This window comes from Plecotus auritus, assembly GCF_963455305.1.
Source record: "Plecotus auritus genome assembly, chromosome: 6".
Classification (NCBI taxonomy): Eukaryota; Metazoa; Chordata; class Mammalia; order Chiroptera; family Vespertilionidae; genus Plecotus; species Plecotus auritus.
The window spans coordinates 91,309,759-91,332,205 of record NC_137773.1 but is presented as its reverse complement, the minus strand read 5'-3'; the positions used below and the strand labels follow the sequence as shown (position 1 = coordinate 91,332,205).

General features: G+C 46.1%; 1 pseudogene across 1 annotated transcript; it reads left to right on the top strand.

The window, feature by feature from the left end:
• The first annotated feature begins 6,647 nt into the window (after positions 1-6,647).
• LOC308251746 (E3 SUMO-protein ligase ZBED1-like) lies at positions 6,648-8,594 on the top strand (annotated as a pseudogene). Its single transcript has one exon. The product of its transcript is annotated as an E3 SUMO-protein ligase ZBED1-like (transcript).
• Positions 8,595-22,447: the final 13,853 nt, after the last annotated feature.

The following is a 22,447-nucleotide window of genomic DNA, read 5'->3' as shown; positions in this document are numbered from 1 at the left end:
AAGCCAGGAATACCTTACCATCCAAACACCAAAAAAATCTAGACAGTGTTGTGGGTGCTGAGAGGAACTATAGCTATTTCTTCATGTTTTGAGGAAGGGAGTGACCTATTTACTAAAAAGATTTTTTAAATGTAACCAAGAGGTCAGGGTTTAATGGGTGAGGCAATGGCACATCCAGTTTGAGTGAGCCCCTCTTTCCAATCTATGCCCTAAAGGTCAAACAAATGTCCACAAAGGAGAAGGTCACTGATGTAATGTCACAGCTCCTGGGGCAAGGTGAACACAGCTCAGACCCCACCTACAGAAGCTCTGTGCAGTGGCAGTAATGTTCGGCTTCCTTGAAAGGAACCAGGTAAAGGTGTGCCCTGTCCCTATGGAGGTGCAGGCCAACTGCAGCTGAGACTGTGGACATAGGCACTGAACAAAGCAGATTTACCTAAATCTATGGTAGCAGAGTATGTGCCAGTTGGGGAGTGGACAGAGTCAGTAATTCCCATAAAGCTGGGGGCTGGGAATAGGAGTTTATTTGGTGGGACCATATCCTCAAGGTCTTGGTAATCCACTGTGAGGTGTCATTCATTCTTTCCTGGTTTAAGATCAGATCAAATTCAGGTGTTCAGCCCTAACTGGTATGGCTCAGTGGATAGAGCGTCGGCCTGTAGACTAAAGGGTCCCAGGTTCGATTCTGGTCAAGGGCATGTACCTTGGTTGCGGGAATATCCCCAGTGGGGGATGTATAGGGGGCAGCTGATCTATGTTTCTAACTCTCTATCCCTCTTCCTTTCTCTCTGTAAAAAAAAACCCAATAAAATACATTAAAAAAAAAAAATCAGGTGTTCAAAGAACAAGCACTGGGAATAATCATTTGTTCCTAAAAAGATTCTATAACAGTTTTCTTCTTTTGTTTTGTTTTGTTAATCCTCATCTGAGAATATACTCTTTCCATTTCTTTTTTAAGGAGTGAAAGAAAGGTTTGGGGAGTGGGGGCGGAGAGAAAAACATTGATGTGAGAGAGACACGTTAACTGGTTGCTTCCCACATGCACCGGGAAGGAGAGCAGGGAACCTGCAACCCAGGCAGGTGTTCTAAACTGGGAATGGAATCTTGGACCCTTCCATGCAGGGGCTGATGCTCTAACGGCTTAGCAGTACCAGCCTGGGCAATTTCTTTTTTTTTTAAATATATATTTATTGATTTTAGACAGAAAGGGAGAGGAAGAGAGAGAATCATTGGTCAGCTGCCTCCTGCACACCCCACACTGGGGATCGAGCCCGAAACCCGGACATGTGCCCTGATCGGGAATTGAACCGTGACCTCCTGGTTCATACAATGACCCTCAATCACTGAGCCACACAGGCTGGGCAAGGCTAATTTTTTATAAGAGTTTTCAATCCCTGAAGGCCCTTTTTAATTTACTCTGGGTAATATTAACTAATTTAAGTAATTAGGAAAACCAATTAGAAAGTGGTGAAGACTTAATGTAATTTCAATTCATGCATTGCTGTTCAGAGCTGTGTTACTCACTATGGCAGTGGTCGGCAAACTGCGGCTCGAAAGCCACATGCGGCTCGCGAGCCGCGGTTTGCCACTCTGTTGACTAATGAGTTTGCCGACCACTGCACTATGGGATATTAGGACAATGGGTGCTATGACCGAGAAAGGGCAGACTTCTGATGGTTAAGGCAAAGTACACTGTAGACAGCGCCTGGGAAGGCACATGGGCATTTCTTTAATTATTGTCAGCTGAACTCAGGGTGATAGGCAGAGCCACGCCCTGGGAACATGCTTCCCCAAAAAGGCTGGACATGTTATCAGCTTGGCCTTCATTTCAGCCCAAGTGTCCGGAGTGGGCTTTGATATGTAAATCCAGGCAAGCACCAGGAATGCTTGGGCCTACTCAAGAATGCAAATAAGCTCCTTTGATCCTAAGTTTTGGTGATACTTCCTGGTATAAAATAAATGCGCTGCATGGGCTTGGGGTCCCTGCCTCTCCATCAGAGGTGGCAGCGGTTCCACCCAGCTCCCAGCTTTTTAAATCTATCTCTGCTCGCTTATTTCTTTCTTTCATTCTTTCTTTTATTTCTCAATCCCTGGCTACCTCCACTTAGAACCGGTTTGTTCATCTCTCTTTCCGTGCTGGACGCGGAAAAGGGAGATCCCCGCCATATCTGGCCCCGGCAGTACACCATTTGTCTTATCTATATATATAAACGGGTAATATGCAAAGTGTCCCCTTTGGAGTTCCACCGGGAGTTTGATCATTCGCTATGACATGCGCTGACCACCAGGGGGCGGTGCAGAACGAAGGAAGGCCCTGACTGGCAGCCGGGGAAGGGAGGCCCTGGCCAGTAGACAGAAGGCCGGGATCAGCCCTGATCGCCCTCCAGGCCTAGGGACCCTATCTGTGCACAAATTTTGTGTACCTGGCCTCTAGTATGAAATAATTAGTAATTCCCCTGAGATCATGGGCAACTTGCTTAAATTTACTGAGATCCCAGGTATAACTGTAATTTAACCAAGCATTGAGAAATTTCGTGAACGTTTCTGAATTACTGTGTTACAAGAGATGGTAACATGAATTCAAAACTTACATTTTTGAGGTTCAAAAGCCAAGGAATGCCCTTCTTTGTTAAGTAAATACTTTTAGTATGTTTTGGATTTTTTGTTGAGTCACATTTTCACCTTTTTCAATACCCTTTTTATCTCATCTTTCTCTTCTGTCCTTCACTGTTTTGTATTTTACATTGATGGACAACCTTTGAGGGACTGGGGGTCCTCTCTACCCTAGTATCCATACATTTTTTTTCTCCAGATGTCAGATTAGGGTCAGAGGCCTCCCCCATGGAAATGGCTGCTGTGTAGGATTTAAGGACCTTGGGCTTAAGTCCAGTTTGAACTAATCCCTATGCTGTGCCATAGTGAGGCCCTGGGTGTTGTCCCCAACAGCCTGGAGGGTCAGGATCTGTGTTGCAGGAGAGGCAGGTGCACAGCAGCAGCAGAAGCACCTAAGGGTCTCAGTGAGGCCTCTGGTATTAGGAGAGAGGCATCAGCCTACGCGCTGGGGGCTGCATGTCCCCCTCTCTTGCCTTTCTCTCTTTCTGTCTGACATAACTGTTCTTGAAAGAGTGACCACCTGATGGGTTCACCTCATTCACAGAGAACACTCATCCTTGAACCTCCCTTAGACACCCTCCTATTGGGGTGACTCTAGCCTCAGTCACACCTTCAGGCTAAACACAGAGTAGGGTTCCAGCCAAGACATTAACCTAGGATCCTTTAAAAGTTTTTCTTTTTAATAGATTTTTAGACAGAGAAGAAGGGAGAGAGAGAAACATCAACCTCAGAAGTACACATTCATGGATCGGCTGCCTCCCACACACTCCCCACCAGGGATCCAGCCTGCAACCCTGACATGTGCCCTGACCAGGAATCCAAACAGCAACCCTTCTGTGCATGGGAGACACCCAATCAGCTGAGCCACACTAGCCAGAGCGACCCAGGAACCACTTTTTTAAAAAATATATATTTTATTGATTTTTACAGACAGGAAGGGAGAGGGATAGAAAGTTAGAAACATCAATGAGAGAGAAACATCGATCAGCTGCCTCCTGCACATCTCCCACTGGGGATGTGCCCACAACCAAGGTACATGCCCTTGACTGGAATTGAACCTGGGACTCTTCAGTCCGCAGGCCGATGCTCTATCCACTGAGCCAAACCAGCTAGAGCCCAGGACCACTTTAATAAGAACACCATTCATTCCCATGTTCAATTCCTGTGTCAATGACAGGGAATTACCTAAACTCTCACTCAGGGTCCTTAGCACAGGGCAGCACAGCTCAAGGGAGGGGCTCCCAGCCAGCAGCAGCTCCCAGAGCAGGAGCCTCCAGATTCTTATCAGCCTGACAGATAAGAAGTAGGGGAAAGGGAGGGGAGAGGCTTAATTTTAAGTAGTCAAATTCTGACCCCTCTTTATAAGAACAAACACAAGGAAATGAATTCACACAGGCTTGATTTTCAGAAGCATTAACATTGTGGACAAAAGGGGCCACATGCTCACCTGACGAGCTCAGGGGGGGCCTGCATGGTAGCCTTGCAAACTCAGAGACCTAAAGTCATCACAAAGGACCGTCTGAAATTAAACTTTAACTAAAAGCAGTTATGGTGGGCAGTTACATCCTAGGCCGGTATCTTCACTGACAAGGTCAACCTTTACCTTCACTGAGCCTATCTGTCTTTTTGCATCTATGATAACATACCCTTTGAAATGTCTGGGTAGCTTGTAACTTCCCTTTTTCCGGACCCCTCAGGGCACAACCTAATGTGCTGGGCGCCAAGACAGATACCACAGATTCCTTCATTATCATGTTAATTGTTCCTGCACCCACCTAAGTATGTGTCTATCATTTTACTTTTTATCCAATCCCAGGGGTTTCCCAATTTGCTTTCTCCCACCTCTCTAGTCTATCACCAATGGATTTCCTGTAACCCACCTAAGTCCCTTTCCTTTGATTGTAAATGTATAAATACAAATGTAACCTGCCATCCTCCGGAGCATTATCTCAATTCATTAAGGTTCTTCTTCCTGGCATATGTGGACAGTTTGGTTCAAATAAACTCACAAAAATTCTTTACAGTTTTGAAAGTTTTTATGTTAACAGGAAGACATAGAAGTGATCAAAATGGGTTACTTGAGGGTGAGTGGAGTAAGAAAGGGCACAGGAGTGGAGCAGGAAATGGTGACCTAAATTAGTTTCTTAGTGTGTAATTTTTTTTAAACTTTTTTTTTTAATATATTTTATTGATATTTCACAGAGAGGAAGGGAGAGGGATAGAGAGCTAGAAACATCGATGAGAGAGAAACATCGATCAGCTGCCTCCTGCACACCCCACACTGGGGATGTGCCCGCAACCAAGGTACATGCCCTTGACCGGAATCGAACCCGGGACCTTTCAGTCCGCAGGCCGATGCTCTATCCACTGAGCCAAACCGGTTTTGGCACTTAGTGTGTAATTTTTATATAACTTTCCTGCTTATTATTTATTTAAAACAAAGATAGAAGTTTGTAGACACCATACTAGTATTTTCCTTTGATTAATCATCATTATTACACAGCTTTGCTTTTTAACGTTGATTTTTCACTTTTCTACATGGGAAACCACTCTAAGATTTACTTTAAACACTGAATGATATAAAAATGCCAGACCATAAAAAAATTCACACATATCTTTGTAAATAAGAAAAACAAGGGGCATTGCAATACTTTTTTCATCCACAATATTTCATGCTGCGAATCATTTCTCGATTGAGTGACATAAGTCATTAGGGGGTTGCAATAAAGACCTGAAATAGAGGATGAGTTTCAAAGATTTACACAAGCTTTAAAGTGACTTCCTCCTATTAATGAAAACACACATGCCATTGCTTTTTGGTCACCTCCATCAAAAGCTGAACTCACCCTAGCGGCTTTGGCTCAGTGGACAGAGCCTGGGTCTGGGATCCAATGGGTCCCAGGTTTGATTACGGTCAAGGTCACATGCCTGGGTTGTGAGCTCCATCCCCAGTGGAGGGCGTGCAGGAGACAGCCTATAGATGATTCTCTTTCATCATTGATGTTTCTATCTCTCCTCTCCCTCTCCCTTCCTCTCTGAAATCAATAAAAGTATCTTAGAAAAACAAATCAAAACCAGAAATTCATTTCCCTTGGCTTAGTGTGATTGAGAGACTGTTCCATGACTTGTCCACTATCTGTCCCACAGGCTGGACCCTGGCTAGAATGAAGGCTGCTTTCTGCAACTGCTCCTGCCCCTTAGGCCACCCACTCACCTTCTGGTTTTGTATTTACTGATTTAGGCTGTGCTAAGGACAGACCCCACCTGGTGGCCTTGACTGGATTTTCCTCCCAAGTGGAAAAAAGCAGCTTCATGTGGGTGCGTTTGACGTGCTGAACTCAGTTGGCTGGATAGAGATTGTATGCGACTCCAGACACTGAAAATGGGTTTATCACTTAGGGCTGAATTGTAAATGATTTCCACAGTAAATTCTAGATTTTAGAGATTTTTTAGGTTCTAGAGCAGGTTTCCCAAGCTCAGCACTCTTTTTTTTTTTTAATATATTTTTATTGATATTTTACAGAGAGGAAGGGAGAGGGATAGAGAGCTAGAAACATCGATGAGAGAGAAACATCGATCAGCTGCCTCCTGCACATCTCCCACTGGGGATGTGCCCACAACCAAGGTACATGCCCTTGACCGGAATCGAACCCGGGGCCCTTCAGTCCGCAGGCCAACGTTCTATCCACTGAGCCAAACCGGTTTCGGCCCAAGTTCAGCACTCTTGACACTGGGACAGGATAATTCTTTATGGCTGGGCTGCGCTGGGCATTGTAGGACATTGGACAGCATCCCTGGCCACTGCCCTCCAGATGTCAGTAGATGGACTCCCCATTTGTGGGAAATAAAGTGTCTCCAGAGTCCCAGGCGGGCAGCGCAGAAGCGGCGGAGGCTCTGCAGCCAGGTCGCCTTTGAGGCGCATCTATGCAGTGGGCGTGCAGGTGATCCTGACACAGCTGCTGCATCACTGTCGCAGGGGCTTCCCGAAGCCAGGTGGTCATGAATGACAGGCAGCCCCAGCGGTCGCGTAGACGATGGAGAGTAAACGCCAGCACAGTTTCCCCACGGACCTCAAAGACCTCAAGCTCCCGGCCTACCCGCTCGCCAAGAGCAAGGTGTGCAAGTATTTTGGCTTCGACACCGACCTGCAGTGGAAAAAGATCTGCTGTGCGATCTGCATGGCCCAGCTCGCCTACCTGGGGAACTGCCAACCTCTCCTACCACTTGAAGAAGAAACACCCCGAGTTCTGTGAGTTGGTCAAGATAAACACGGATCAGAGGCACGAAGCCTGCACCACCGCCTTCTCCAAGCTCAAGCCCGAGACCTCGCAGCTGACCCCGCAGGACAGCAGGACAAGAGGCGGCAGGAGCTGAAGGCGGCTGTCTTTGGGCTCTCCTACGAGGGGCTGTACCCGCCTCCCTTGTGGACGAGCCCATCTTCAGGGCGCTCCTGGGGATTGTGAACTCCTGGGAAGGGCTCCTTGGGAGGAAATTCTTCAGCAAAGCCATTCCTGAGCGCTACGGCCGCTGTCCGCCAGGCGGTGCTGAAGGACTTGGCCAAGGGCACCTGCTGTGGGATCTCCACTGACCTCTGGAGGAGCCACAATGAAAACAGGACATACGTCACGCTGGCAGCCTATTTTCTCGGTGGTGGTGCGTCCCCCAACTGCCTGCCCACAGGCTACAGGTACCTGTGCTTGAAGACCTTCGAGATGCCAGATGGGAACTCCGCGGTGACCATCACCTGCATTCTGTATGAGGTGTTCATCCAATGGGGTATCGGCGCCAAGGTGTCCGGGGCCACCACGGACTGCGGGAAGGACGTGGCCAAGGCGTGCTCGCTGCTGCACATCCCGGTCCACATGCGCTGCCTCCAGCGCAGGTTCCACACAGGCATTTCAGCTGGCGCGGTGCCGCCGCCTAGTGGAAAACGTCCATCATTGCACCAAGCCAAGTACATGCTGTATGAGAAGCGGAAGCATCAGAGGCTGCCCAATTGTATGCAGTTGAGGGACCGTGTTTTCCTCGGGTGTCGGGGGGTCGCTGGCCATGCAGCAGCGTCTCAAGGCTCAGCCGTTCGTCATGGCAGGCGCACTCGGGGAAGACAGTAACAACCACCACCTGATGCTGGACGCGTGTGAGCCAGCCACCATCCAGGGGCTGGGGGACCCCCTGCAGCCCTTTGAGCACATGTCTGAGATGCTGTCGGCCTCCAAGCATCCCACCATCAGCATGGCGAAACCACCGTTGCATCGTCAGCATGGTGAAACGACGCTCAGCATCAAGGAGTTGGACTCCAAGGAGGTGAGCATGGCGAAGGAGGTCATCGCCAAAGAGCTGGCCAGGACCTACCAGGAGACGCTGGAGGTAGGCATGTTCTCCGAGGCCACCTTGCTGGGCCCGCTTGCTACAAGAAGCTGCCCTTTCTGTCGGCCTTGGAGAAGAGGCAGGTAGAGAATAGGGTGTTGGAGGAAGCGAAGGGCCTCCAGGAGAAATTTAAAGATGGCGGCCATCGTGGGACCGAGGACCACCTGTGCGGGCTGCCCTCTTTCCGCCCCACCCCCCCCACACACACAAATAAGAAGCTGGTGCCATCCGCCACCCGCCGACATTTGGTGATGGAGATTTTCTGCCAGGCCTGAAGGGGGGAGAGGGCACGGAGGATCAGCAGGAATGGGGAGCGCAAGTGCTGGAAGAGTGGAGCACCTTCAAGTCCCAGAAGGTGCTGGGCCTCAGTAAGGACCCGGTCAGACAGTGTTGCGACCGCCAGGTGCTGTTTCGGTGCAGCCCAAGGCCTTGCAGAAATACTGGTGCGTGGCGGCCACATGCGCCCGCCTGAGCGCCCCCTGGGTTCCTCAGCTAATGTGGTCTGCCCAAAGGTGGCACCCGCGCATGTGGACAAGCAAGTGTTTGTGTCTGAGAACGCGCGCAGCGGGGCAGAGCCGGAACCCAGGACTAGGACCATGCGGGGTGGGGTCTGAACCACCAGCAGGTGGTCGCGTTTGGGGATGCGGTCCATAGCGGTTTCTTTGGAGTCAGGGACAGCGGCTTGGTGTATGGGTAGCCGGGGGAGTGATGGGGAGGAGGTGTCGGGGGTCACGCTTTGCTGTAAATACAGAGCCCAGGCCGGCTGGGGTGGCTCAGCGGCTGAGCGTTGACCCAGCAACCAAGAAATCAGGGGTTCGATTCTGGTCAGGGCACATGCCCGGGTTGCAGGTTCCATCACCAGTGGGAGGCATGCAGAAGGCAACTGATCAATGATTCTCTCTCATCATTGATGTTTCTATGTCTCTCTCCCTCTCCCTTCCTCTCTCTACAAAAATCAATTTTTAAAATAATGGACCCGGGAGTGGGTCCTGGAAAAGGGGGAATGAGGAAAACAAGTATGGAGCCTCCGGGGGCGCGCCTTTGGGGAAACAAGCGTGTTTTGTGGCGTCCACCTAAGTCCCAGCGAAAGGCACATAAATGACCCTCGAGGACCCGCCTTCAGATACTAATACTCAGCGGCCTAACAGAACCAGGACCCGACATATCACTTCCAGCTCATGAATCCCGCATGTGCACCAGCACAGCCTTCCAGGGAGGGAGGGTCTGGTGTGATTCCAGAAATGTGGTAACTATGGGCCCTTCCTTTCCCCCCGCCTCATCCCCCTGGCCCCTCAGGCACCTGTGTAGTCGCTCCGGAAGGGAAACGTGTGCACACTCTCCTTGGGAGCCTTGCTTCTGAAACGCGCAGGAGACATCCTGAGCCAAAACCTGCTGTCTTGAGGCGAGATGCATTGCACGTGGGGTTAAAGCTGTTGAAAGTGACCGGACCGCGGGAGCGCACATTAAAAAGCAGAAAAGTGATGAAAACAAATAAATAAATAAACTAAAATAAATAAATAAAAATGTCTCCAGACTTACCCAGACGTGGGGGAGGGGTGGTGAGGGGAGCACAGGCCTCCAGGTGGGGTGATGGAGGGGACTGTCTGAGGAGGGGCTGGCCAGGTGCTGAGCTGGAGGAAACAGCAGCTGCAGGCTGGCCCTAGGGATCAGCTCAGCCCCTGGGGAGGAAACAGAGCTCAGGGAGGAATGGAGGGACTCTGAGCCCTGACAGGGATGCCTGTGATCCAAGGCCCTCCCTGGGTCAGAGAGAAGCAGTGCCCCTGTCACTGACCCAGGTCTGTTGTCCCTCATGCGGGCTTTGGTGGGCAGAGCTGAGAAGACAGCCATCACTGCCCAGGGTGGGACCTCCACTTCTCACCACCCTCTGCTCCTCCAGCAATGCCTGCTGCTTCCTGGGGTCCCGGTCTTCCTGGCTGTGCTGAGAGCTGGACATGGAGGGACTGGGGCTGATGCGGTGGGCGGTGCAACTGGTCCTGGCCTCTAGGGTTCAGGTGTTTCAGTTTGTAACAGTAAGCCCTCGATTTTGTGGACTCGATTTAATGGACTTAGGATTTTTTTTTTATAATATGTATGTCTTTATTGATCTCAGAGAGGAAGAGAGAGGGAAAGAAAGAAACATCAATATTGAGAGAATCATTGATTGGCTGCCTTCTACATGTCTCCTACTGGGGTTTGAGCCCACAACAAGTCCTGTGCCCTTGACAGGAATCATCCCAGCACCCTTCAATCTGCAGGCTGATGCTCTATCCACCGAGCTAAACCAGCTAAGGCTGGACTTCAGATTTAGCAGTCAAAATGTCTGGTCCCTATGTCATGTGAAAAATTAACACCCAGTTAATTTTTAAATACTTTCAACCAAGATTTGCTTATAATTAAATCAACAGGTTATATTTTGTTATTATTTCCCTGTAGCTTTTAACAAATTTTAGCGAATAAGCCATATGCTGGGAAAAACCACTGTAGTAATTTTGCGGACATTAGTAACTATTACATAGCTACAATTGTAATCTACATATTTAAACCCAAGAGTCCCTGCTGGTAAGCAATATTCCAGGAATGATTGACACATGATTACACTGCATTGCGGGTAATTTCTTCTGCTGTCCGGAAGTGCAACTTTCTGAAGCATTTTTTTTGTTATCTTTATTGTAGAAAGTATTACAGATGTCTGCTTTTACCCCCTATTGAGCCCTTCTAGCCCCCACCCGGCCCCTGCCCCAGGCCCTCACTACACTATGTTCTGTGTCCCTGGGTTATACGAGGCAGCATACAAGTCCTTTGGTTAATCTCTTTACACCCACCCACCCAGCCCTGCCTTCCCTGCAGCAGTTTAAATGCCTGCTGGCTGCTGTTCCCAGGGCAGCTAAGCCACGCCCCAGCCTGTGCATTAGTGACAATTCCCAGGGAGCTGAAGGGTATTATGCTAAGTGAAATAAGACAGAGAGAGAAAGACAAATACCACATGTTTTCCATGATATGTGGAATATGGAGAACAACATAAATGAACAACAACTTGCCCAGATGGTGTGGCTCAGTGGTTGAGTGTTGACCTGAGAACCAGAAGGTCACCATGTGATTCCCAGGCAGGGTACATGCCCGGGTTGTGGGCTCGAGTATCAGTGTGAGGCTTGCACGATGCAGCTCATCAGTGATATCCCTCATCCTTGATGTTTCTCTTTCCCTCCCTCTCCCTTCCTCTCTGAAGTCAATAAAACTGTATTTACAAAACAACAATAACAACAGACTCAGAGATACAGAGAACAAACTGATGGCTGCTAGCTAGGAGGGAGCCTGGTGAAAAAGATGAAGAAATGAAGAAAGACAAATTGGTAGTTACAAAGTAGTCATACCGTTGTAAAGTACAGCATAGGAAGTAGTCCATAGTATTGCAATAACTACCTATGGTGCCACGTGGGTACTAGAGTTATTGAGGGGATCACTTTTCAAACTATAGAAATGTCCAACCACTATGCTGTAAACATGAAACGATTGTAAACCAATATTGAATATTATATATATGGCCGAAAAGAACCTAAAATGAATGTAAACGATATTGGAGAAGACAGAGCCCAAATAACCAAGAATGCGGTTTACAGCGGACATCAAAACATAAATGTTGTTATTATTTTATTTACTTATTTTAAAACATAAATAAGATAGACATCAACAGAGCACCATTTTGTAAATGTTAAAAGAACTCTCACATCAAATCAGAATTCTATATCCAAAAACAATATTGCCCAAAATAAAGATGTCTTAAGAAACATTTAAAGTGCAACAGTTTCTAGCCAACCTTAAATAGTAAAAAACACTCTAGTGAGTTAAGTCCAAAGGAAAATAATCCCATATTGAAAACCAGGAACTCGGGAGAAACCAAGATGGCGGCATAGGTAAACACCTAAACTGCTGCCTCGCACAACAATTTCAAAACTACAACTAAAAGACAGAACGGACACCATCCAGAACCACAGGAAAGCAGGCTGAGTGAAAATTCTACAACTAGAAGGAAGGAGAAAAGCTCACAGAGAATTGGAGGTACGGCAAAGGGGCTTTGTGCGCGCAGAGAGGAAGGGCGGCGGAGAGCCTGGCTGACTTCCTCTGGCGGAAGGGGGAAGGAAGCCTCCGACTGCACTGAACCCTAGTTCTGACTGCACTGAACCCCAGTTCCGGACGAACCCCTGGGGACCCACGCTCTTGTGGGGGGAGTCTGGACTCTCGGGCGGAGACTCGGGAGCCGGGGAAGGCGGAGGACTGAAAGTGCACACGCGCACGAGCGCCGGTGCGCACAAAGGCTGCGGGGGTTGCCACATGCTTTCCCTAGTGGAGGGGAGTCAGAGGCTCCTGACGGCACTGTGCCCCAGTTCTGACTGCAGTGAACCCCGGTTCCAGGCGAGCCCCTGGGGACCCACACTCTTGTGGGGGGAGTCTGGACTCTCAGGCGGAGACTCGAGCTGGGGAAGGCGGAGGACTGAAAGCGCACGTGCGCGCAGGGGCGGGGCTGACAGGAAGCCAAGACTGAGGTTCCACCCCATCCAAGCTGAGCACAGAGGCTATTGCAATTTGGCAAGTCTAATCCTATAGGGCTGTCTCCAGCACCGGGCTTCTCCCAGCATAGACACAGCTGATCCTTACAACCAACTGACCCGGAGGTCAATTCTTCCCAGTGATACCAACAACAATAAAGACTTAATTACAACAAGGCTGTACACACAGTCCACAAAGGGGTGCACCAAGAGTGTCCACCTCAGGTTAACTGGGGAAGCAGACCCACTGGGCCATATTGGAAACCTAGCACAAATATCTACCTTACCAACTCAGGGAAGCAGTGAAAATGCGGCGTCAAAGAATCAGATCACAAACAAAAGAAATGGAGGAAAACAAACGACTGGATATAGAATTCAAAACCACGGTTATAAGACTTTTTAAGAATATCCTAGAAAAGGCCGATAAATATAATGAGACCCTCGAAGATATGAAAAAGGACCAACTAGAAATTAAACATACACTGACTGAAATAAAAAATATTATACAGAGACCCAGAAACAGAATAGAGGAACACAAGAATCAAGTCAAAGAATTGAAATACAAAGAAGCTAAAAACACTCAACCGAAAAAGCAAAAAGCAAAAAAAAAAATCCAAAAAGTTGAAGATAATGTAAGAAGACTCTGGGACAACTTCAAGCGTACCAACATCAGAATTATGGGGGTGCCAGAAGAAGAGAGAGAGCAAGATACTGAAAACCTATTTGAAGAAATAATGACCGAAAACTTCCCCCACCTGGTGAAAGAAATAGACTTACAAGTCCAGGAAGCCCACAGAACCCCAAACAAAAGGAATCCAAAGAGGACCACACCAAGACACATCATAATTAAAATGCCAAGAGCAAAAGACAAAGAGAGAATATTAAAAGCAGCAAGAGAAAAACAGTTAATTACCTACAAGGGAGCACCCATACGACTGTCAGCTGACTTCTCAACAGAAACTATGCAGGCCAGACGGGAGTGGCAAGAAATTTTCAATGTGATGAATAGCAAGAACCTACAACCAAGATTACTCTACCCAGCAAAGCTATCATTCAGAATTGAAGGGCAGATAAAGAGCTTCACAGATAAAAAAAAGCTGAAGGAGTTCATCACCACCAAACCAGTATTATATGAAATGCTGAAAGGTATTCTTAAAGAAGAGGAAGAAGAAAAAAGTAAAGAGAAAAATTATGAACAACAAATACATATCTATCAACAAGCGAACCTAAAAATCAAGTGAATTAAAAACCTGAGGAGCAGAATAATCTGGTGAATATAATAGAATCAGGGGCATAGAAAGGGAGTGGACTGATAATTCTCAGGGGGAAAGGAGTATGGGGGGTTCATAAAGAGAATGGACAAAAATCATACACCTATGGATGAGGACAGTGGGGGGGAGGTAAGGGCAGAAGGTGGGGTGGGAAAGGGGTGGAGGGGAGCTATGGGGGGAAAAAGCAGAAATAATTGTAATAATCTGAATAAAGATTTATTTAAAAAAAAAAAACAAAAAAAAAAAAACCAGGAACTCAGAAAGAAATGAAGAGGGAAGAAAATGATAATTTATAAGTAAATACAAATCAATTTTTTTTAAATATATTTTTATTGATTTCAGAGAGGAAGGGAAAGGGAGAGAGAAACATCAATGATGAGAGAGAATCATTGATTGGCTGCCTCCTGCGCGCCCCCCACTGGGGATCAAGCCCACAACCCGGGCATGTGCCCTTGACTGGAATCGAACCTGGGCCCCTTCAGTCCCCAGGCCGACACTCTATCCACTGAGCCAAACCAGCTAGGGTACAAATCAATTTTTTAAAAAACAAAAAAGAACAAATCAATTTTGTTCTATGAAGCAATTCTTGAATCTCTCATGAAGATGAAAATATATGAAGAATTAAAATGCATGACAACAATAATGCAAAAATCAGGAAGCTTAAAAATAGACTTGAAAGGGTTCTAAGGTATTAGATTTGGGGTGGTGGGGAAAGTAATTAACTTTAGTATAGTATGTTAAATAAAGGATGCATAATTTAATCATTAATGTAATTATACAAAGATTTGTACATGATTGCAACTAACAAGTTAATAGATGGAACAGTGGAATAAAATAGTTAAATCAATGTCAGTGAAGTAGAAAGTAAAGGAACTTTATCTAATGAGGTCAAAGGGAAGGAAAGAGTAAGATGGTTGAGTAATATCAAAGTTATCAGTAATTAGGTAAAATGCAAATGTACACAATATTAGTTTACTTTTTTGTTTTCATTGTTGTTGTTAATCCTCACCGGAGGCTATATTATTTCATTGATTTTTCTTAAGAGAGAATGAAAGGGGGGTGAGGGAGGGAGAGAAAGAGAGAGAGAGAGAGAGAGAGAGAGAGAGAGAGAGAGAGAGAGAGACATCAATATAAGAAAGTCACATTGATTGGTTGCCTCCAGCACAACACCAACAGTGGCCAAAGATCAACCCTGCTACCCAGGTGAGTGCCCTTAAGTGGATTAGAACCCTCCACCCTCAGCCCAGGGCTGATGCTCTAACCCAGGAGTAAAACTGGATTAGGCCTATTGGTTTACTACGAATGGCTGTATCATGAATTATATAGAATTATTAATAAGTATTTTGGATATTCTCTTAATAAACATTTACACAGTCTCTATGCTTTTCTGTTAAGACATAAACTGCATGGAAATTTTTGTGCACAGTAACTTCCATTCCTGTTCTTTTTCTTTTTAAACACTTAAGAATTATTTTATTAGTTTTCTTAAATGTATTTTTATTGATTTCAGAGAAGAAAGGAGTGGGAGTGAGAGATAGAAACAGCAGTGATGAGAGAGAACCATTGACTGGCCGCTGCCTCCTGCTCATTCCCACATGTACCCCACTGGGGATTGAGCCTGAAACCCAGGCCTGTGCCCTGACTGGAAATCCAACCATGACCTCCTGGATCCTAGGTCAACATTCAGCCTCTGAGCAACACCGGCCAGGTCCATTCTGTTCTTATGGAATGTAGCCATAGTGGGTCCTAAAATCATTCAAATGTTGACAGGAACTGCAAATACCACCCCCTCCACAAGTGCATTACTTTCTGAAAACAGGAACAGTGTTGAACAGTGTCAATAATCCCATCTTCATGTGTTTCTGTATAAAGATGTAGGAACAAGGTGGATATGAGACAGGATTACCTACTGCTGGGGTTATCCACTCCCTTCCTCCATAAAAGGGGAATCAGAGGAGAAAGCCACTGCAGTTTGGAGCAAGCCGCCGGCTGTCTGCATGTCAGGAGTGGGCCAGCAGCACAGCTCCGCAGCCATGGGGGAGCCTGGGTCAATCATGGACACAAACCAGCCTTCTCTGGTGAGTACAGATTCCCTATCGGCAGCCAGACCGTCCATTGTATACTTTTCCTTTTGTGAAACCTCAGGGAATTAGTAGACTGTTGCTCTTAAATAGAGAAAATGTCTTCCTCAACACCATTTCTTAGGTGTTAATGTTTGTTAAGTAATGTTCAAAGTCTTGTACTTTTTTGTACATAAAATTTCCTTGGGTTAATAGGCCTGATGTTTTTGTTCTGTATTCGCTTTGTGTTTTATTGGTTGATTTTTTTTTTCTTGAGAGAGAGAGAGAGAGAGAGAGAGGAGTGAGATCAATTGGTTGCCTCCCATCCCAGGGATTGAACCCACAACCGAGATACTCATTCTGACCAAACTTTGGTTAATAGGACCATGCTCCCGCAACTGGGCCACACCAGCCAGGGTGGTTTTGCTTTGTATATTTTGTTATTTTTTATTTTATTTTTATTTTTTTAATATATTTTATTGATTTTTCAATAAAAATCAATAAAATATATTAAAAAAATAAAAATAAAATAAAAAATAGAGAGGAAGGGAGAAAGATAGAGAGTTTGAAACATCGATGAGAGAAAAACATCCATCAGCTGCCTCCTGCACACCTCCTACTGGGGATGTGCCCGCAACCAAGGCACATGCCCTTGACCAGAATCAAACCTGGGACCCTTCAGTCTTCAGGCCGACACTCTATCCACTGAGCCAAACCAGTTTCAGATATTTTGTTATTTTTTAAAATATATATACTTGTAATGATTTCAGAGAAGAAGGGAGAGGGAGAGGGAGAGGGAGAGAGAGAAACCTCAATGAGGAGGGAGAGGGTCATTGATCAGCTGCCTCCTACACGTCCCATGCTGGCAACGGGCCCACAACCCAGGCATATGCCCTGACCAGGAATCGAACGATGACCTCCTGGTTCATAGGTTGACACTCAACCACTGAGCCCCACTGACTGGGATTTGCTTTGTTTTTAACTAACATCCATCTCACTAGAAATTGGAAGTCCTGTTTGCCCCTGCACAGTTTGAATTGTGCACCTCTCTGGAAAATGTTTGCATACAGTGTGCTTGGTCATTTAACCCAAAATTTAGGCCCATGCTGGTTTGGCTCAAGAGATAGAGTGTCAGCCTGTGTACCCAAGGCTCCCAGGTTCGATTCTCTTCAAAGGTAGTTCAATTCTGGTCCAGGGCACGTACCTGGATTGCAGCTCCTACCTGGCCTGGTCTCTGGTTGGGGCTCCTGCAGGGGGCAAGCACTGATGTGCTTCTCTCACATGTGTATTTCTCTCCTGTCTTTCCCTCTGTCTTCCACTCTCTCTAAAAATCAATGGAAAAATATCCTCAGGTGAGGATTAAAAAAATAAATAAATTCAGTTCTGTAATCAGCCATTAGTTAGTTTTTCCTTAATCTCTTTGGCATCAATAATTGTAGTTCTTGCCGAAACCGGTTTGGCTCAGCGGATAGAGCGTCGGGCTGTGGACTGAAGGGTCCCGGGTTCGATTCCGGTCAAGGGCATGTACCTTGGTTGCGGGCACATCCCCAGTTGGGGGTGTGCAGGAGGCAGCTGATCGATGTTTCTCTCTCATCGATGTTTCTAGCTCTCTATCCCTCTCACTTCCTCTCTGTAAAATATCAATAAAATATATTAAAAAATAATAATAATAATAATTGTAGTTCTTGTCTTTCTTTATGCCTCCTAACCTCTCATCCTCCATCCCTCCTCTCCTTCTCACAGTCTCTCTGTCCTGGCCTGACTGTTTCTAACATCACTTACTTATACCTAACACCTTATCAGACATGCATTAATCTAGTGGGGTGGCGGGGTGTCCAGAAAGGCACTGGCTTACACAGGATATTAGCACCAACAAGTGACTCTAGGTAGGGGACCCTGAGTTAGTGCTGAATTATTTGGGGGAACTAGTTGATTGGGCGTGACACCTGGTCTCTGTGAGTTGAGTCCCAGATACTAGCAGTGATGAGATGAATGGGCAGATGGCAATCTGAGCCTCAGGGTTGAAGGCAGATTACACTGATTCCATGGGCATATCTACTTCATTAATCGTTTTTGTAGCCAGAGGAATGAGTGGGATGGCCCAGAAAGGGTGTGAATGTAGAACAAATCTGAGAGTAGGACTGACTTCTAAGAAGCATCAATTCTGTAAAGTCATATAAAAGAGCAGAGATTAACAGGGAGGAGTAGGAGAGTTAGGTGGATTATTTACAGTGACTGTCTTTCTGTAAAAAAGGAAACTATGGTGAAAATACGGTATTTCTGAGTTACAGTAAAACCTCAACATAACAGATTAATTCGGACAAGGGGTGTGTGTCTGTTAAAGCTGAAAGTATGTTGTATAATAAAGTAGGCTTTCCCAATGTGTAGGTTAAAAATTGGACAAATACGCCTGGGAAATGTGACTAAGTAGTTGAATGTCAACTCATGAACCAGGAGGTCACAGTTCAAATCCCATCAGGGCACATGCCCAGGGTGTGGCTTCAGGGATCCCCTGCAGCAAGCATACGGGAAGCAACTGATCAATGATTCTCTCATTGTTGGCATTTCTATTATCTCTCCCTCTCGCTTCCTCTCTCTGAAATCACAAAAACATATTTAAAAAAGAAAACGAAAAATTTGACAAATTAGCCTACCTGTTTTTACTTAAGTAGACAATTGTGTAACCAAAATTAAGTATATATAAAGGCTTAATTTCAAAGAAAACTTTTCTATATGTGTTACAGCAATGTTAAATATAGACCCAATAGATCTAGTAAAATGAATGTCACCTGGAGCAAAAACATGCACAGGGCTGGGGCATGGCTTAGCATAAGTGGAAAGATTGGCCTAAACGCATTGAAACTCCTGCAGAAAGTCACCCCACGGACAACAGGACCAATTACCTCACGTGATGCAGTGTGATCAACTGCAACACTGTTGTTGAGCAGTGACAGTTAGATTTAAATATGAAGACTATAGTTGTAGATATGTAATTTTTATTTATGTTGTTAAAATTGCTACAGTGTTTTTCCCAACATTTTTAAGTCTGATAAATCATGGTCCACACAAATGAGGGTTTACTGTACTTATGAACCAAAGAATATCTGAGTAAAGAAGGGACAAGGATGTGCAAGTGAACGTGGGTATTGGGGGGTTGAAAGGCACATGACGTCACTGGGTTAGAGGATATCAGCATCTGTGGAGCGGACATTGACAGAGATGGAAAGATAGAACCATCTTCAGAGGAAGTTGGTGGATGAAATGGTCTCGAATTGAAACAGGATAATGACCTTGATTCTCCTGTTCTTGACTCATACTAGCTTGATGTCCCAGGACCTGGCTTGTTAATGTTTGGTGCCTGTACAAGCAGCATCAGCATCCTCTGGGAACACTTAGGAATGTAAATTATTGGCTCCGCCCCACTCCTACTTGGGTTGAGGTCCACAAAACTGAGTTTCAACAACTTTCCAGATGACTGTGATGAACACACTTCTCCAGAAAGAGAGGAGGGTGGAGGGTCCAAATGCAATGGAAGTCTTTATCTCCCACTTTACTCAAACTTTACATTTCATTTTGTTTTCAAAGGGAAAGCTCCAGAGAAATATGATGCCCCAGACTTTAGCAAAGAAGAGATAACTGGTTTTAGCCATAAGCAAGCGGAGACACAGTGATAAGTCTGAACTTCTTATGAGGCTGACCAGCTGCATTTTTAAAAGTGCAGTCACCAAGATAACTGCCCATCCTGACAATGTGGTCAGGCACAGGCAGGAGGAGACCTTGGAGAAGCCCCAGCAGATGAGTGCCTACAGGAGACTGCAGGGGCTCCAGGCCTGCAGCAGTGAAGGGGAACTTGTAAATACTTTTGATGTGACAAATGTGATGAGAACTAGAGGCCCAGTGCATGAATTTGTGCACAGGTGGAGTCCAGCCATCCCACCCCGATCAGGGCTGATTGGGTCGGGCCAGCCAGGGAGAGGGGACTCAGGAGATTGGCCAGCCAGCCCCGCCCCCTGGTGGAACTCTCGGTCAAACTCCCGGTCAAGGGGACAATTTGCATATTAACCTTTTATTATATAGGATAACTGCACCAGGAAGTGTAGGTGAATGCCTGGTCCTTGCTGGTCCTGGGTCTCTACACACCAGCCCCCAGCCCAGTGCCAGCACAATTGTTACATTGGGCAGAGATGATCCCAGGAGCAAGTCTCTGTGGCTCACAGCTTCTCTGCAGGCAAGTGGTCACCTGTGGAGATATCCAGAGACAGATTCTCAGAGTGAAGACAGCAAGAGAGAGACTGGCTGCAGCTCTGAGGGAAGACAGGCTGGCCAGGGAGGCAGAGAGCCAGGAGGCAAGAAGTTTGCAAAAACTGAAGGACAAGCATGAGAAGGTTGTGCTGAAAAAGCCCAGTGTTGTGACTTTTGGGGAGTGGTTCACTGTGAGAACTCTCTCAGCATACTTGTTTCCTCTCATGTCAATTCTGTTACTTGCTCTGGACTCTGATGCTTTGTTGTATTAAAATTGCATATTATTAAATGTTTTAAGGACAAAAATATGAAGAGTAGATGGTTTTGTGGGTTAGAGATTGGGTTTCATGTGACAAGAAATGAAATCTTGTTCACCTCACTTTCTGTTTCCCATGATTTTTATTCACTTATCTTAAACTAGAGTCCCAGTGCATGGAATCATGCACCTGTGGGGTCCCTCAGCCTGGCCTGCACCCTCTCCCAATCTGGGAACCCTCAGGGGATGTCGGAGAGCTGGTTTTGGCCCGATACCCGCAGGCCAGGCTGAGGGACCCCAATGGTGCACGATCGAGGCTGGAGAGGGATTGCAAGAGGGTTCCAGGATGTGTCCGGCCCATCTCGCCCAGTCCCCATCATCCAGACCCCAGCAGCAAGCCAACCTTCTGGTCAGAGCATCTGCCCCCTAGTGGTCAGTGTGCAACATAGTGACTAGTCAAACGGTTGGACACTTAGCATATTAGGCTGTAATTATATAGGATTCTATAGGAATAATTCTGAGATTGATCAGTTATAATATTTTCTTATAACACACTCAAGGAAAAGATACCTACTTTACAGAGATTTTTATATTTTTTTACAGAGGTTTTTAAATGGTAGATTAGTTTCCATACAAATCTGATTTTATTAAGCTTGCTAATATATCTCATTCTAACATAAATTGCATTGTTGTTTTAATTTAATTTTATTTTTGTTAAACCTCATCTGATTTTTACAGAGAGGAGGGGAGATGAACAGAGTTAGAAACATCTAAGAGAGGGAAACACAGATCAGCTGCCTGCTGCGTGCCCCCTACTGGGGATTGAGCCACAACCAATGTACATGCCCTTTACCAGAACTGAAACCAGGACCCTTCAGTCTGCTGATTGATGCTCTATCCATTGAGCAAATCCAGTTAGGCCCCATTGATTATTTTAGAGAGAATGGAAGGAAGGGGGAGAGACATCAACTGGCTGCCTCCTGCATACTCCCTACTGGGTATGTGCCTGCAACCAAGGTACATGCCCTTGACTGGAATCGAACCTGGGACCCTGGAGTCCGCAGGCTGACGCTCTATCCACTGAGACAAACCAGTTAGGGCTCTTTTTAAAAAATATATATATTTTCTTGATTTTTTACAGAGAGGAAGGGAGAGGGATAGAGTTAGAAACATCAATGAGAAACATCGATCAGCTGCCTCCTGCACAACCCCTACTGGGGATGTGCCCACAACCAAGGTACATGCCCTTGACCAGAATCGAACCTGGAACCCTTCAGTTTGCAGGCCGACACTATCCACTGAGCCAAACCGGTTAGGGCTAATCTTAGATTCTTATGAAGTAAATGTCTGGGAACATTTTACATGGAGAGAAACATAGCTGCTGCCTCATTGTCTTGGCCCTGACACTAGGTCCAGAGTCAAGAAACTTGTTTACCTGCTCAAAGCATAGGGCATATCATAACCTTTCAATCAACACACGATGAACAGTGTTTGGTGGGAAAAAGTGTCAAATTACAGAAGTGAGGTAAATTTCTTTCACTAGGTCAAGACAGAAAATGAGTGATGAGAGTTTTGAATGACCAGGCACTTTCTGGACTTCCTTGAACTAAAAAAAAAAAAAAAAAAAAAAAATGTTTTATTGATTTCAGAGAGAGGAAGAGAGGAAGGGAAAGGGGGAAAGGGTTAGAAACATCAATGATGAGAATCACTGATCAGCTCCCTCTTCCACACTCCCTACTGGGACCAAGCCTGCAACCCAGGAATTTGCCCTGACCAGGAATCAAACCTTGACCTCCTGGTTCATGGGTCTATGTTCAACCACTGAGCTACACTGAACTTGAACTTTTCAAAAAGCATTTGTAGCAGAGCTTCTGGGCCAGAGAAGATATCACATGTCTCTCTCTCTGCAAGTCACCTCAATTATTCCTTGGATGATTGCCTTTACATATCCACACCTCTGAGGTATTTCCACTGGGGAAATCACAGTAGATTCACAATAGAGACCACTCTACACAAAGAGTAAACTCACAATGGGTTAGCACAAAGCAGATTAATGTAACTTTCTCCAATTGGGAGGACTCCATGGTGTAAAGG